Here is an 18261-nt window from a genome sequence, read left to right on the forward strand (position 1 = left end):
CACAGAGGGATCATACTCCTACCACACTGCATGAAATTTCAGGAGACAGTGATTAATAAATGGATACTCGGAGTAGTAGAATGTAAGATGGGAGATTAACAGTTTGGGTTCTGATCAGGATGCAGCACAATTGACCAGATGTTTGCATTGAGACAGATAATTGAGAAGAAGCTAGAAATGAGGAGACAGTCCAACTGGGCATTCCTAGACTTGAAGAAATCAGACGACAAGGTCCCAAGAAAGCTAATCTGGGCTGTACTGCGGTGGTTTGAAGTCCCGGAAACATTGGTAGAATTAGTGCAGGCTATGTACAAGGACCCAGTGACTCAAGTACAAACAGTGTTCAGCCTCACAGAGTGGTTCACAGTGGGAGTGGGTGTATATCAGGGTTCAGCCATGAGCCCACTGGTGATGGACTACATTAGCAAACAGGTTGGAGGGGACAGATCAACAAAGCTGTTGTATGCAGATGATGTGGCAGTACAGGGAGACTCTGAGCTAGAAGTTCAGCAAATGATAGGAGAATGGAATACAAAAATGAAGGTACATGGGATGAAACTAAGCACAGATAAGATGGTGGTAATGGCAGCAAATTGGGTAGATCAGAAAAGTTGAGAATAGAGATAGAAGGAAAGAAAGTGGAACATGTAAACAGCTCCAAGTATCTGGGAGGGGTGGTTGTGGAGAAGGGTAGTCTGAATGAAGAGGTCAAAGCTAGAATCAGAGGGGCTGCAGCTAACTGGCATAGATTATCAGGTGTAGTCTATGACAGAAGAATACCAAAGAAGCTGAAAAGCAAGGTGTACAAGACAGTGATGCGACCAGTACTAGTGTATGGTACAGAAACCTGGGTAGTAAAGGCAGAACAGTTGAAGATGCTACAGGTGATGGAAATGAAGTGCCTGAGAAAGGTGTTAGGATGCACACTGTGGGACAGACAAAGAAATGAGGACATAAGAGCAGAAGCCAAAGTAGCTCCAATTGCAGAAAAGATCAAAGAGAACAGATTATGGTGGTTTGGGCACATGTCTGGTGAGGAAGATTTGGGACAGACAGGAAGAAGTTAAGAGGAAGGAAGGACACCCAGCAAAGAGGTGGATGGATTGTCTGAAAGAAGATCTGTGACAATCAGGCATGAGTGTTGTAGAAGGCAGGAGTGTGGCACTGAATCGAGAGAGTTGACGACAGTTAACACGATACCCTGACCCTATGTAGAAAAAAATGGGAAAAAGGGGGCTGATGATGATGATGAGGTGTCCAATGGTACTTCTAAGGTGAATGACAGCAGCAGATCTTGTGAAGTAGGGCAATGGGAAGTGTACTGAGTGGGAACACTCTCTTAATACTTAGACCTACCGAGAGACACACACACAGGCAGGTGATGTGATATTATAACCCCCACCTCAGTACTATTGCACAATGTGGCTCACCTTTTATGCTGGCCCATGTGACTGGTTACAACTGGTATGCCACTGTCCACAGCAGGACATTTCTCTATGCCATTCAGGGTATCCATGTCTGTGACTCACTCTGTGTGTGTGTGTGTGTCCCTGTGTCTGTCTCTCTCTGGCTCTCACTTCCCCACATCTATATGTGTGTGTAAGCTTGACATATTGTTATCTCTTGCCCATATATATGTCTGTGTATCACATGCAATGGATGCAGATATTTCACATCTGAGCCACCTACAGCTAGCTGAGGGTAATCCTGTCTGATGGGTGTGTGTAGGGACAGTTAAGATGTACATAGTTGTCTGTATGCACAGACATATATACACAATGCAGTTATATAGTCCGATGTGGATTCCAACACAGCCTGTGATTCTCTAAGTGTAGGAGCATGCTCAGTGTGACCTTCTATAGTGAGAGTGGGACTCCATTCCAGAGATAGGTGTACTCCAGTCGAGGGTCTTGTGTGCTACAGCCATACCTCTCAGGAGTAAACAGGAATTTCCTAGGGTACTGAGTTTGTTTAGCAGACATTTTCTGACATATCTGTAGTCTGACACTGCAGCGTATTGTGTTATTACCTAGTGAAAGACATCCTCAGATCATCACAGTGCTTTACCAGAGGAATACAAGATGTATGATGCACAGACCAATATTATGAGCCCAGCCATGTACATTCTTGCCCAACAAGGCCAGTTGGGAGGTGTGGCTACAGCCAGTTGACTGATGACACTGTGTAAACAGTCTGGCAACTTGGTGAAATACTGGCTGGGGATCTCCTGCTTGTGTGGTATCTTTCTTACCTGAGATGTCATATCCTGGTGTGGCCATACTTATCAACTGTGCATTTTTTGGCAGATTGTCCAGGTGTTTGCCTAGAGGTTTCATCCAGTCTACATATACCTGTGTTTCTATGGCAAGGTAGTTGCATATAATTGAAGACTGATGTTACAAAACCATGACAGACATTACTGTTTCAGACTACATAACCTCCAGACAATTCCTGCTCATGCAAACCCCTCATCCTGCCAACTTTCTCAGTATGCAAGAGCAATATTTACAACACATGCCTATCATTGTGCCTTTGTGTCACTTTTATTTTTGACTTTGTCCAGATGTCTAACTGTCAGAGGGAGGGAGGTATGGGTGTGGGTACAGAGTGCATTCTACTGTGCAGACATGCCCGTTATATGTGTAGTATATTTCACATAGCACTGTGACTTCCAGGTATGTCAATGGCAGAGCAGTAGGTGTAGCTTACATGCATAATAGTTGGCACTGCAGTTACCTGCACATGACCCTGTCAAAGACAGCATTGTACTTAGGCCACTACAACACAACAGTCGGGAGTAAGTGCTGGCCAGATCCTGACAGTATTAACCACACATACACATAGCGCATTGACCCCTGCATATTGTGGACATGTAACATGTTTTCATGTGTATTGGGATGGCCTGGCAATGTGTGCCCTGCTGCTATTTCCCTGCAAGCATACATGTTACTGCATTTTGGTGGGAGTATGTGGGGGCACACCTGTCAACTGTACACATTTGCACAGCCTGTGTTGATATTTGCTTTACATTTTGGTTCCATTTAGCATAGCAGTGTGCCCTGCATTGGAGACTTCAGGCATATCACTAAAGTCCGCAGGTCAGATTGTAATAGCATACATTTGAGTTTCAGACTTCTTACCCTTTAGAGCCTTACTGCAACTGCAAGACCTGCTATGCTATCACTGTGTAAGTCTGTAGGGGTATTTCATCACTGTCCCCATTTGTGGGCCTTTGCCAGACATTTCTTTATGGTTTTCTATGGCTGACTTGCTAGGTGAGGCTGAGGGGCAAGTATGGGACTCTCACATTGACATCCATGCATGTGACCTGTGACCCCCCAAATTTGTTAGCTCCCCATATATGCTGCAGTGAGAATTGTCACCTAGGGGACTACTGCATTCTCTGGGGAAGCCAGTACTGGGCAACAGTTCCTGGTGTCCCACATAGCTGTTAGTTGTCTGCTGCTATCCCAGTAGGCCACCCCATTCCCTTGCATGAATGCAGCAATACCATAGATATGCTACCAGAAGATACTAATCCATTCATTCATTGTTAAGAAGACTGACTTACCTTGTGCCTGCAGCAGTTGTGAGGACAGTGCTTGAGGGCTGCCTATATCAGATACACACAGTACACTGCCTATAAATGGTAAGTTACAGGTAGTGTGATGTGTGTGTGTTTCATCCATTTTACTGTGTGTGCAAGTCAGAGAGAGGTGTCAGTCCCTGGGTCCCTACAGTGTCAGTGTGTGTGCTATGCATTGCCTCTTTGCCAAGCCCGGGACATATTGGGCACGCCTCTGTCTGCCTACAGGGGCTGGCTCAGGGGGTTCTTCCTCAGAGTCCCTCTGTACCTGTGGGGACCGTGGCAATGATGGGGGGCTGTGTGGCCCTTCCCCATGCTGTTCCTGCTGCAGCTGTTTCTGCAGGATCATATTGTGTAGCATGGCACATGTTATGAACATGTGTTCACATGTGACTAGAGCGTACTGCAAGGCTCCACCAGATATGTCAAGGCAGTGGAACTGTGACTTGAGCATTCCAAACACATGCTCTATAATGATCCTGGTTTGTGTGTGTGCCTCATTATGATGTTCTTGATTGGGTGTCTGCATTTCTGATGGGTATCATCATCCATGGCTCCAGTGCATAGCCAGTATCCCCCACCAGATAGCCATACGGTATGTCCCCACTGGCAAATGCCTGGTACAGCTGTGATGAATGCCAGATGTGGGAGTCATGATAGCTTCCAGGGCTGCCAACACACACATTTATGATAATGCCCTAGGCATTGCATATTACCTGGCAGTTGATGGAGGGGAAGCCCTTGCAGTTTATGTAAACCCTACCCTGTTCACCGGGTGGTGCTTTGATGTGGATGTGCGTGCAGTCTATCACACCCAGTACCTCTAGGTAGTCTGCTACACGGTGGAAGAGATGCATATTGCTGGTCCTCTCCTTATGGGTGTTGGGGAAGTAAATGTGCTCACCGGCATGTGGTAGCATGGCATCCAGGAACTGTTGGAGTACCCTGGATGCAGATGCCTGTGAGACCCCCATGATGTCCCCAGTATGTCTTTGGAAAGTACCTGTAGCTAGTATTCTTAAGGCTACACATACCTAGGTATCCACTGGGATGAGTTCCCCTCTGTTGGCTCTGGGTCTGAGTTGAGGACGGCACAGCTCGATGATTTGCTGAAGTATGTCTCTGCTCACCCTCTACACTCTACTATCTCCAGATCATATAGCCCCTTATAGGTTACCCTGGGTATGAACACTCTTCTCCTCCTCCTCAGTCTCGGATGGTTGTCAGCATTATCCTCATCACCACCTTCAGCCTCTAGTACATACTGATGTATCAAAGCAATGGCAGCCCCTGACTTTTTTTTGGTTAAAATTCCTCCACATGTGTACACCAATGGTGCAGAGTTTGTGGGAAAAACAGACTGAAAGGCGTTGGCACAGATTATATTGCTGTGCTGCAGATGCTGCCTGTATGATTGGCTGGCTATAATACATTCCACCTGCTTGCTATTTTATTTGTACTTGATTGCTTTTATTATAGCAATAACCCACGCCTGGGTGTGGGTAATGTGGGATTTACCCACGGTTGGCGTGGTTTGGTCTCGAGGGTGAAGCCCGAGGGACCAAACAAAGACAACCATGGGTAAATCCTGCATTACCCACACCCAGAAGTGGGTTATTGCTATTATACTATGACATTATTTAAGAAAAGAAATAATTACTTTTCTTAAATAATGGCATTGTATAATGCCTCTTTGCTGCCCTTCCGCAGCTGTCTGGTATCATGACAGTTCTGATGTACTGCATGCCTACGCAGTACATCAGAGCTGTGGCCAAAGCAGCGGAGAAAGCAAGATCTCCGTTGCTTTTACTGTTCGCTATGTTAAATGGGTTTAACATAGCGAGACAGCTTTAAAATAAGCAACGGAGATGTCCGTTGCTTATTTTAAAGCTGTCTGGCTATATTATACCCATTTAACATAGTGAAACAGTAAAAAGCAATGGAGATCTTGCTTTCTCCATTGCTTTTTTTTTTAAACCTGTCTCGCTATGTTAAATGGGTTTAACATAGCGAGACAGCTTTAAAATAAACAACGGAGATCTCCGTTGCTTATTTTAAAGCTGTCTCACTATGTTAAACCCATTTAACATAGCAAGACAGGTTTAAAAAAAAAGCAACGGCGAAAGCAAGATCTCCGTTGCTTTTTACACACTGTGTCGCTATGTTAAAGGAGTTTAACATAGCGAGACAGCTTTAAAAAAAGCAATGGAGATCTCCGTTGCTTTTTTTAAACCTGTGTCGCTATGTTAAACTCTTTTAACATAGCAAGACAGTGTTGTAAAAGAGACTTATACTAATGGAAAAAGTCCGGGCGACCGGACCTTTTTCCATTAGTATAAGTCGATTTACAATGTGCACGCTGGCCAATCAGCGTGCACATTTTGGAATATTAATGGGGGGTCATGGTATAATATACTATTTCCCCTTTTTTTTCCTTCCCATTTCCACCCCTTTTAAGCCCCGAGGTGCACCGTGCAAACCCGCTGCCCAAATGTAAACAGTGCTGCTATTTCCGTTTTTTTTTTTTTTTGGCTTAGACCCCGGTGCATGCTGCTGAAACTCATTTAGCTGGTATAAATACTTTGCAGTAGAAATGGCCCTCCCCTGAATGCGAACTCACTCTTCATTTCATGGAATAATTCAATACAGCCCCGGACACATACCCTTGCTTAGCTGTGATTAACTAAGCTCAACTGGGAGCTGTGGAGCTCCAATGAGTTTACACCAAGCTTGACACACACCCTTTTCATGTCAGCTGCTCCTCCTGCTTACACCACTGCCTTATAGCTCCTACATGGTTAGATGCACCCAAAGACTGGTCTCCCATTTAGTGATTCAGTAAAATTTGTTCATTTGCATACCTCACTGCCTTAGTCCCTGGTTACACCACTACACTACAGCCTTCCTCCTTAACAACCAGTGTTACCTGTTATTGTTTTAATTCTGCATGCCATAGACTGTAATGGCAAAATGCAGATTTCACTTAAATTTGCCTTTTCACATTTTTTTTAAATTTTTGGCACAATCCCGTTTGCATGCCACTGTCCTATGCCTAAATGGCCGAAATCGGCCCAAAAAATAACTTTTATTTTTATAATTTTGCAACACTCTTCCATGCCAATGGCCATATATTTGGCCATTGGTATGCCTAAGGATTATAATACATGCTTTATTTTGAGCTGTCATGTCTCCATTTTGATTTTTGCAGAAATGCATTAGTCTAGTAGCCAAATACATTTCTGCAGCAGACACTATTCTGGCACGGATGCCTTCCTGCTTACTGAATCACTGATTCATCTCATCTGCATGGTTTTCACCAGCGAATGAGGTAATTAGCATTATTCTGTGGTGTCCATGCAAGAATAGCACTGGCCGACATGTACATGCTACCAGCCTTGTTTACTGGATCGCTTGGCGGCCATATTCCGTGTAGGAGCTGCTACACTATTCCTGTGTCTTCTAATATAATTACCTCTACATAGGTTCATAGGTTCATAGGTAGGCACTAGGCTATTGGCCCTAGGGCCTATATAAGCCTAACCAAAAAGGTACCCTGGCTTTTGCCACCTAAGAAAATTATTTTCCTATGCCCCTGTCAAGCAGAGCTCAAGAGGTGATCCCTGGGGTGAATTTCTTATTTCCCATCCAACCATCAAGATTTGTCTTGAAGTGTGCTAATGAGGAGCTTTGTTTGATCTAGATAGGTAGTTTGTTCCAGAGTATGGGAAGTCTCTGGGACAGGAATCTATCCATCCAGCATGTTCTGTTTATTGTGATGACAAGGTTTAGGTCCCTAGAGCATGTAGCTCAGAGGGATTGGGATGTCTTTAAGTGGAACATGTCCAACAGCTCTGGGTTTGACATAGCTTTGTATGTTAGGCAGAGATCACCTCTGAGTAGGTGATAAGCGACGGAGTAAAGCTGGAGTTTTTTGAGACGGTCTGCATAGGGCATCTGTTTGAGGCCGGTAATCCTCTTTGTGAGGTATTTCTGCAGCCTTTCCAGTTGTAAATATCTTGTGAGGTACATACCAAAAGGGGCATTATACTCTATAATGGGTCTAATGAGTGACGAGTAGAGGGGAACAATAACCTCTTTTTTCCTGCATGAGAAACCTTTTGTGATGAGGTGTGCCACATAGAAGGATTTCCTGACTACTGTGGCGATGTGATTATCAAAGGAGAGACTACTGTTTACCTATGTCCCAAGGTCTCTTATCACACTTTCGGTGTTAAGTAGGCTACCACCTATTTGGTAGCTTATGGGTACAGAGTTTTTACCCCAGGGGATGACAATGCACTTTTTGGCATTGAGCTTGAGGCCATGGCTTTAACACCAGGCATCTGTCTCAGTGAGGCCCTTTTGTAGCATGTCCACATCATTAGAAGTTTCGATTATGGCTCCTAGTTTGCAGTCATCTGCGAACTTCATTAGCCAAAGAACTTCTGTGTTAGCCTGTACTTCAGAAAAGTAGATACCAAACAGGAGAGGATCCAGGACTGAACCCTGTGGTACTCCACTTGTCACTGGTCTGAAGTCAGATTTGGAGTCTGCTACTTTCACAGTGTGGGTTCAGTCAGTGAGCCAGTTGGCAACCTATCGTGTGACATAGGGATTTATACCTACATCACATGTATTACACAATTTCAAAATCCCTATTCTTCTTAGTATATTTTAATATTATTCACATTTTCGGAAAGCACCTACAATTTTCATTTTCCATTTGATTCATGGTTTCATAAGTTCATAGCTAATTACCAAGTTCATTTTTTAATAGACGAAACAACCAAAAGCGAGTAGGAACACAACTGGAGACAGCTTGAAAATATATAAAAAGAATTTAATAATTCCAGATACACGTAAGCGCTTTCGGCCGAACCAATGTCCAGCCTTCATCAGACAAACAGCGGAATATCTGATGTCAATGGTTTTTATATTGTTAAAAAATGGTAGTACCAATCAAAACAAAATGCATTATTTGATGAAAATGTTGCCATGGTAACCTTAAAACAATATTACAATTAAGTAATATCAGACATGATTTGATGTTACTTAAATCAGATACTAGATGCGAAAATCGAGTATGAAGAATTACTTATACAACATGTTATTACATGAAATAAAAAATAAAGAATGCATAAATTAAAAATCACACACTGTGCTGACTTTTTTTTAAAAGTAAACAAATGTAAGTATATTACATTACATTTCTATAATCAATGAACAGAAGCTAGCTTCTTTTAATTAATTTTGGAATTATTATATTTTCATTTTTTTGTGTATATGCACCACATATGCTAAATTCCCTGACTAAAAGGACAATAAACTAGACTACAACTATGTTGTTGTTAAATTTATAAGATATTGAAATTTGTTATCTGTTATAAGACAACCACTTTAATACACATTTGATGGACAAGTTGTCATTAATTCCTGGTAAAAGGTGTGCCCTAGTTCGTATTTGCCACATTAATTCATCAATTTCCAATCTGATTTGCCAAGGTCCCCCTCTTATGTCTGGGGATCTCTGTTGCACTATTACAAAGCTAAAGCTGTGCCCTATGTATTCTGAAATGTGCTTAGCTAAGGCATTATTTTCATCATGCCTGCTAACAGCATACATGTGTTCATAAATTCTGGTTTTAATTTTACGCTCCGTCTTACCAATGTAAAAAGCTTTACATTGGTTACAGAGAGCGGCGTACACCACTGATTTGGACTCACAGTTGAAATGATTATTCACTTTGTATGTTTTGTTGTTGATAGTAAATTGTGTACCTACTTTGATGTACTTACATTGAGCACAAGCCCCACATTTGTGCATGCCTTGCAACTTGTTAGAAGTAGCTCTATTACATGGTCTTTCTAAAATAGTTTTTAGATTTTGTCCCCTCCTATATGTGAATTTTGGTCTTAAACCAAGAATGCCAGAGAGGGTAATGTCATGGTTAATCAAATCCCAGTTTTTGTTGATGATCTCCCTAATTTTCACATAGTCCAAAGAGAAAGTATGCACAAAAGACACATGATAATTATTATTATCAACGTGACCGTTAGTCCCAAAGGAACCTATGGAGGTTGAGGAATTGCCTATATCAACATTAACTTGTACAGTAATATTGGAAGAGAGTAAGGGGACAAAATAACCTTCTTTACATTTGTTAGATACTTCCAAAATGATGTTATTGATTAAAGTGGATGGATAACCCCTTATTAGAAACATATTCCTTAGTTTGTTACATTCAGTTACGAAATCATGGTCATCAGATACCATGCGTGCTGCCCTTACCAACTGGCCTTTTATAACTGATCTCTTTTGATAGTAAGGGTGGTGACTAGAAAAATGCAACAAACTATTGGAATATGTAGGTTTTCTGTAGATAGTACTTTTGAGCCTTTGGTTGGTGATATCCTTTGTTATAAGTATGTCTAAATAATTTATCTCTGTGTCCGCTATATTGAAAGTGAACTCTAAAAAGTCTGTCATGTTGGTCATTCTTTCAATGAAAGAAGGTATCAATTCTTTCCCACCCTTCCAGATGCAAAAAATGTCATCCTGGTACCTAGTGTACCAGGAGACGTGCTGCTGGAATACATCATCCTTAAAAAGCAGTTCAGCTTCCCAATATGCTAGTACTGCATTTGCAAATGAACCACCACAAGGTGAACCCATTGCAACACCTGAAGTTTGAAGATAGAAAGTATTCTCAAACACAAAGAAGTTGTTGGATAAAACCAATTCCAGAAGTGTTTCACTTAAATATATGGTATTGTCATCCAATTTCTTAGCATACATGAATTCCCTAACCCAACTAATGCCTAATTGTTGTGGTATGACTGTATAGAGATCTTTGATGTCTATTGTTAGAAATACCATATCAGCATTGTATTCTACCATGTTAATGTCCTTCAGAAAGGACCAGGAATCCTTGCAAATGTGCAACGCTTGTTCTAGAAGAGGTTTAATTATACTATCAACTAGTTTAGCACATGCATAGGTTGCCGATCCCCGCCCATCCACAATTGGCCTAAAAGGTGGTGCACATATTCGTTTGTGCAATTTGGGTGTACCAAAAAAGGTGGAAATTCTTGGTGCTGTCATCTGTAAATATTGGTATGTAGTTAGATCAACAAAACCTTCTAGAAGTAAGTCATGTAAAGTATTGTTGATAGATCTGAAAGCCCCATGTATTTCATTGAGAGATACTTCTTTGTATACAGATGTATTCAGGTGTTCTAACATGTACTCTACATATTTGTAGTGATCCATCAATACCACCCCCCCACCTTTATCCGGTTTCATGACCCGAATGTTGCAGTCCTTTAATAACCGGAGGAAATCCCATTCTAGCGTTGTAATGTTATTAAGGTGCCCTTGGTTACTATACATGACCTGGTTCTTAATTGCCCACAGGTCGATTTCACACATTTTTTCGAACACCGCCAAGATGGGATGAAGGGGTGGATTATACGTACTTGAAACCCTTAGAGTGTTAAGTACTGGGGTATCACTACCCATTAGGGAATTGAGATTAAGTTTCCTGACATAGATTTTAAGGTCAATTAGCATTCTACCTATATCCATATGTTGCCCTGGAACAAAGGATAAATCCTTGGCAAAAAAATCTACTATTTCTTGATGAATGTCAATAAGTGTATAGTTATACACAGTAAAGTCACTACAAGAGCTGACTAAAATGCTTGGTTTAATACCAAAACTGGGGAATTGGGTCATCTCCTCCTTCCCCGTCTCTTGTTCTTCATGTTGTTCATTGTCTGGCCCCTGATACGGTTGGTAACATGGGAATTGTTGGCCAGACGAAAATCCTGGCCTTCTTGTAAGTTCATATTCCCCATAGAGTAATCTTGCACTTGAGTGTTGTCCCTAGGGATATAATTTGGCACGTTACTCTGATCAGTGTTACTAGCCGCACCATTGTTGTTGTTAAGCCTTGGACTCCTTCTGATACCCTGTCTTTGTGCAGGAGGGTTATCTTGATTGTTACCCTCAGTGGTGTTTCTGGAATCCATTACATCGTTGGTTTCCATGTGGCTAGTATCATCATTGTGAGATGTGTGTATAATACGGGGGGGCCTAGGATAAGCGCACTTGTTAGCATAGTCTCTTAGATCCCTATTCAATTTCTTCTTCTTAGTTAGTAAAAGTTTTTCCATACTTGCCTCGATACTGGAAAAAATGCGACAATAATCATATTTGAAACAGAAAAATCCGTCATCTGATGTAATAGACTTTTCCAAAGTTTCCAGATCGAGGGACAAAGTTAAAATGTCTTTAGAATAGAATGCAATGAGAGCTTCGAGAAACTCTATGCCCTGGCGGTCAAATAAACCAAGCAATTCTTGATGAAAAAGGGAGTTATCCACTAGACCTGATGGATAACGCCACTGTCTTAATCCCTTAGGGACAATCTTGTTTTTAACGCATTCGTTCAAATATGCCACTTCAAGTTGCAATTTTTTGCACTTGAATAGTTTATTGTCAAATTCTTCAATTTTTTCAGCCAGAATATTACTTCCTGAAGCTTGTATAGTAATGGGTTCAGCATTCGCATTGAACCCATGACCAAAAAAGTTATTGTTTACCAAAAATTTAGCCATGGTGGGAATACCTTGATTAACAAAGTTCGCATCATTGTTATTAATAATGCTAGTACCAGAATTAACAGAGGTGTTACCTGTTAGTAACGCTGCGGCAACTGTAGGAACAGAACGACGTTGTTCAGTCATTGCCAAAGATACCCCCTCCTCTGTTACAATTCCGGTGGATGTTCCCACAGCTGTAGAAGGTTGTTGGCCATTAGGAATGCTAGAATCGTTACTGCTCTGCTGGGAAGACGGTTGATTGAAAGATCCGCTTGGCTGTATTGGGGGTGTAACTATCATAGCATCTACTTTTTGTGTAAGGGCATCCACTCTGCCCAAAAGTAGTTCGACCAACGTTGTCAAGTTACCATTTGAACTGTTTGAACTGTCGGTTACTTCCTCCACTTCATTCCGCTGCGTGAATAATACCAATGAAGCTTCTCCGGCTCCACTCGCCATACTGAAACTAACGCACAACCAATTCGACTAGTGAAAATCCATGAAACAACCAAAAGCGAGTAGGAACACAACTGGAGACAGCTTGAAAATATATAAAAAGAATTTAATAATTCCAGATACACGTAAGCGCTTTCGGCCGAACCAATGTCCAGCCTTCATCAGACAAACAGCGGAATATCTGATGTCAATGGTTTTTATATTGTTAAAAAATGGTAGTACCAATCAAAACAAAATGCATTATTTGATGAAAATGTTGCCATGGTAACCTTAAAACAATATTACAATTAAGTAATATCAGACATGATTTGATGTTACTTAAATCAGATACTAGATGCGAAAATCGAGTATGAAGAATTACTTATACAACATGTTATTACATGAAATAAAAAATAAAGAATGCATAAATTAAAAATCACACACTGTGCTGACTTTTTTTTAAAAGTAAACAAATGTAAGTATATTACATTACATTTCTATAATCAATGAACAGAAGCTAGCTTCTTTTAATTAATTTTGGAATTATTATATTTTCATTTTTTTGTGTATATGCACCACATATGCTAAATTCCCTGACTAAAAGGACAATAAACTAGACTACAACTATGTTGTTGTTAAATTTATAAGATGTTGAAATTTGTTATCTATTATAAGACAACCACTTTAATACACATTTGATGGACAAGTTGTCATTAATTCCTGGTAAAAGGTGTGCCCTAGTTCGTATTTGCCACATTAATTCATCAATTTCCATGTTTGCAATCTAAGCATAAATGTCCTATTTTGTTATATTTATAACATTTCAATTCACATTTCTGCATCAGGTTCCATTTCCCCACAAATGGGGCATTTTCTTTTGACACTGTTACTTATCAAATGGTCTTCTTTTCCACAAAAAAAAATGTTTTGGGTTGTTCCCAATATTTTTCGACTCCCCCTTTCCCCTCCACATTTATAATGCTTGGTCATATATAATTTTTTTTTCTCTTTCTATTTTTAATAAGTATTACAGTTCTATTCACCAGTCCATAAACCTCTTCTGCCATAAACGTTTTGTAATGTCAGTACATCTTTACATAAAGTATTCAAATGTCCTTTCAAAGTCTCTTTTTCCACCTCTGTTCAAAAGTATATATGAATTTCCTTTTTTGTTTACATAAGTGCTTTTATCAAATAAAGGTTCCATAGGTTACAGTCTCTTTTTTTCATATTTTCCAAGAAACCTTTCCATTGAAAAAACAGTTTCAGATATAATGTCCCAAAATGTCTCTTTGTTAGTAAGAATAAATGCTCTTACCTCATGTGCTTTTAAGCCTAAAGGAACTATTAAATGGTTCCACACTGCACACCTGTCCAATTTTTGTTTTCTTTACTTTGAATCCTTACCATGTACTTCCATTTTTAATTTTCTTCTGCCTTCTTTTCTGCTACTCCATTTTTGCCTTGTTTTGCTTTCTCTGAATATGTTTTCTTTTATATCTCACCATTATTCTTCAGGATTCTGTGCAGCCTCCTTTTGTATTTTTTCCATAATACCCCCCCCCCCCCAGGAGATATCTTTTTTGTTTTCTGGTTCATTGTGCATCACCATTTCTTTAAGTAAATATCCTGTAACACTCCAGACTGGAGGGTTGTAATTATGCATGCATCATTTGCTGACTCATCTCCATCAAACAGATTTTTTTGAAATATCTCCTCAAAATCCTACACACATTCTCTGGTCTCGATATCTGCTTTTTCCTCCATTTTTCTCACCACTCCATTATCTCCTTCTCTTTTCATCTGCATCCCTGTTTCCCCAGGCCACCTCTGTACCTGGAACAGAAATATGAAATACTCCTGATAAAAGGGTCCTACTCACAACAATGATGAATGTGGGAAGTTCCCCAGTGTACTGGCCAAATTTCCCCTAGCAGTATAAATACCACCATGGATCACCCCTAAAAAAGGATGCAATCCTGGTGGGATTAATCCAGTTAACAAATGATAAAAATAAGAAGACCTCCTTCTAAAACTTAAGCTGAAAAAGTGTCTTACCTAATGCATCATACTGTTAAGTATAGTCATACTGTTATTAGCCATCTTACTTCCCCATAAGAGTTAAAGTTCAAAAGAAAGATAGAAGAGAACTATATGCAAAATGAATCCATGTTATTAGCCATCTTACTCTTGTACCTCTCCATAAGGATTAATTTTAAAAAGACAGATAGAGGAGAACTATATGCAAAATTAATCCATGTACATGAGCTAGGAGTCAATTAAGAAGATGTCACATTTTTACTGGTGTAAGTCTGGATGGTAATTGCCTGAAGTTTACAGTTAAAAAAATAAAATTTGAGAAAAAAAATATTTTCTATTCAAATGGCATGCACCTTTTTTGCCTTACATTTTCAGTTGAAATAGGTGTCTCGCATTTAAAATGCTTAACTGTAGCACTAAAAGCAAAACATTCAGTAGCATGATTAAGTTATACTGTAAGAAATGTGCTGTGTGCAGTTTGAATTTCAAGTGCTTTAGGCTTGGATGAGTCAAGGCAGCCCACAAAATCTAGTGTTGCAAGAAACAAGTAGTAAACACCATAATTAGCATTTTAAACGTTATTGAATTAAAAGTAACATCCCAAATAACTCAGGAAAAGTCTCTTGTTACTCTCCTCCATATTAGAAATCACCAGCTCACTCAATTCCTCCAACAATCACAACAGCATTGCTCACTCCTACCATCTCCAAATATAACAAGATCAACAAGGGATTAATCACTGCAGGTATTTCTGTAGATATGACCTGAGTATTTGAAACTGTTAATCATAGTATTCTTCTCCAGAAGCTTTCTAAACTTAATATTGGCTCCAGTGCCATCAAATGGTTCCAAAGCTACCTAGAAATCAGAACTTCTCAGGTCCATTCAAACAAACAGCTATCCATAATTGATACAATTAACACAGGGATCCCTCAGGGATAAGCCCTAGGTCCCCTAACTGTCTCCTTATTCCAAACAATTACCAACAATTATAGTATCAGCAACCAAAATAACATCACACCCACAGTAATTAGAAACAAGTACTTAGATCTTACCCCTGACCGTTGTGAACAAATAGCTCAAACCATGTTACAAAATCTGCCACTTTCTTTCTCGTATGGCTAGAATTGTCCTAGTTAAAAAAGTTGTCCCACCTAGGCTAGAATATGGTCCACCTCTCCTAAGCCTACACTCTTACTATAATACAAAAAATATTCCAAACTGCTAAAAACAAACTCTGAAGATTTGCCCTTCTTTCTGCCTCTCACTGTCATCATTTCTTACTTCAAACAAAACTAAAATGGCTCTCAGTGACCAAAAAGTCCACCTATTTACTTGTCTCACAAATAATTAAAATATTACACAAAGGCCCTTGCCCTATCATAAAAAACTATTCCCAATCAGAGCACCAACTTACTCCCTTACAAACTCACAACCCAGACATATGCATTTGAACAAACCATTCTATAAATCAGCTATAGGTGAATGGGGCTTTTTCTAGACTAGGACATGCAATGTGGTATAAACTCTCTCCTGATTTAAGAAATTAAGCTACCCTTAAGGACTTCAAAATGGATGTCTCAAAACAACTCCATAATGAATCTGCATGTAAATAATTTATAGACAAGGGGCTAAAATCATTGCAACTTTTCCTCCTTTGCTTTCTTGTTTTCAAACACACTGGAGAATAAATACTTGTGTAAAATGTATCCAATCTGTTGTGTATATCATATATATATATATATATATATATATATATATATATATATATATATATTTATTTAACTGTTATACCTGTAACACTGTAAACTGTATGTTTTCTGTGTATGTTTAAATCTGGGGTCTATATTGGAAAGACGAAAGATGAAATAGGCGAACCCTATATGACTGACACATAAACGTCGATCTACAAAAACAGCGGACAGAAATGCCGAAAGACAACGCCAAATGGATTTCCCTGGCCAGCAGAGTGATTGTGGGGATGAGGAAATATATAATTTTCCCCACTGTAGAGTGGTCTCGGAGTTGGTATATATAAGTAGGGGAGGTGTGAGGGGGTGCAGTGGGGCTTGCCCCCCTGCAAAAACGTTAATAAAAGTGTTTTGCATTGTGTTGTTTACTTTGGGTTTACTTAACGTGTATGGCGCTGTTGCTTCCGGGAATCTGCTCGGCATTGTGCATTTCGGTGTTTCTGTCCTTCGCTCTATTTGTTGATCAACGTTTATGTGTCGCTCTTCTGGCGTTCGCCTATTTCGGGTTTCGTGCTTATAATATAGACCCTTAAAACTGTTACATGTGCTACAACTCATAGATTGCAACACTGTCATTTTTGCCCATGTGGGTCCGGATCATGGCTGAAAAGTTTCTTAGGACCAGTCTGCCTACCCAGTTATGAAATAAAAATTAACATTAATAATTAATTATTAATGCATATTTTAGTGGTCTCTCTCTCTCTCTCACATAACTCCAGGGTTGTACTGTGGGCACCAATTCTTGTGATAGTGTCTATCCATGCAAAATATACATGTTTTTGAATCACTCTAGCATATTATTTATTTGCATCTGCCATTACACACAGTTTAATAAAGTTTCTTATTTTCGTGTTGTTATATTGCTATTTACATGTTATGCATACTATGGCATTTCTCATTCTCCCACAATCTCACACAGTGTGTCTCTGAATCATTCCCACTTGCCATGTGACTGCTCTTCATGGAAAATTGGCTATGGTGATACAAAAGGTATTTTATTATACCAGGGATTTTTAGTTCTTTTATTTGTTGACAGAGATTATGTGATCAGATTTTAAAGCTGTTATGAGTGTTTTTGTCTCTTCTACAAGAGAAGACAAAGGCAGTAACAAACATTAAAATTTCACATTTTGTTCTGTACTCCAGATCAGTATATATATTTTTCATTTGATTAACAGTCTGGTTTGCCTGTTCAGTGCCTTTTTTGTCAATACATTTTTGAATATGTTAAGTAATAAGGCCCTTTGGTGCAAGCACTACATGTCCTTAGAAAGGGTTGCAATACTTTGACCATTATATAGTGATGCAGACATAGTACTGCCTTGCATGGAGAAGCTCTTAATTACTGGTGCCACTTTTGTCAATAAGTTCATAGGTTCATAGGTAGGTACTAGGCTGTTGGCCCTAGGGCCTGTATAAGGCTAGCCAAAAAATGTACCCTGGCTTTCGCCACCCAAGAAAATTATTTTCCTGTGCCCCTGTCGAGCAGAGCCACAGAAGTGATCCCTGGGGTGAATTTCCCATTTCCTATCCAATTATCAAGATTTTTCTTGAAGAGTGCTAATGAGGAGCTCTGTTTGACATAGATAGGTAGCCTGTTCCAGAGTATGGGAAGTCTCTGGGACAGGAATCTATCCCTCCAGCATGTTCTGTTTATTGTGGTGACAAGGTTTAGGTCCCTAGAGCGTGTAGCTCGGAGGTATTGGGATTTCTTTAAGTGGAGCATGTCCAACAGCTCTGGGTTTGACATAGCTTTTATGTTAGGCAGAGATCGTCCCTGAGTAGGTGATATGCGATGGAGTAAAGCTGTAGTTTTTTGAGACGGTCTGTGTAGGACATCTGTTT

This window comes from Protopterus annectens, chromosome 3.part1, assembly GCF_019279795.1.
Source record: "Protopterus annectens isolate FY-2018-M chromosome 3.part1, PAN1.0, whole genome shotgun sequence".
NCBI lineage: Eukaryota > Metazoa > Chordata > Ceratodontiformes > Protopteridae > Protopterus > Protopterus annectens.